Source organism: Triticum aestivum, chromosome 2A, assembly GCF_018294505.1.
Source record: "Triticum aestivum cultivar Chinese Spring chromosome 2A, IWGSC CS RefSeq v2.1, whole genome shotgun sequence".
Lineage (NCBI taxonomy): Eukaryota > Viridiplantae > Streptophyta > Magnoliopsida > Poales > Poaceae > Triticum > Triticum aestivum.
The window spans coordinates 375,644,674-375,645,467 of NC_057797.1; positions in this window are offsets into that span (position 1 = coordinate 375,644,674).

Below are 794 nucleotides of genomic sequence, written 5' to 3' on the forward strand. Positions count from 1 at the left end.
CATCCACTAGGTGTTCCCTTTCGCAAAGTCATGAAATGTCACCGTTTTGTCACACGCTATAGTGTGCCACACAAGCACGCATGCAAAATTCCGGTGCGTTTGGACACTCCATGCGTTTACTATCATTTTCTCCGTGAAAATACAGAGAAAAGGTCTCCCGACATGACGCAACTTCCGTTCGTAGTCCGATTTCGTTGAAATTTGGCGTGGGCGATGGTGGGGGTCAGTCACACGTGCATGTAAAAGTTGGGTGCGTTTCATCCATGTTGACATGTAGTTGCAGTACAAAGCTCAGGTATCGTTTTGGAGGGACGGGCATCCAGTTCGTGTTCCCTTTCGCAAAGTTGTAAAATGTCACCATTTTTTGCATGCGCTATAGTGTGTAACACAAGCACGCATGCAAAATTTTGGTGCGTTTGGACACTTGATGCATTTACTATCATTTTCTCCGTGAAAATAGGGAGAAAAGGTCTCCCGACGTGACACAACTTTTGTTCGTACTCCGATTCCGTTGAAATTTGGCGTGGGAGACGGCGGGGGTCACTCACACACACATGCAAAAGTTGGGTGCATTTCGTCCATGTTGACATGTAGTTGCAGTACAAACCTCAGGTATCGGTTTGGGTTGACGGGCATCCATTAGGTGTTCCCTTTCGCAAAGTCATGAAACGTCGCCATTTGTTTCACACTCTACAGTGTGCCACACGAGGACGCATAATTTTTTTTGGTGTGTTTGGACACTCGATGCATTTATTATCATTTTCTCCGTGAAAATACGAAGAAAAGGTCAACCG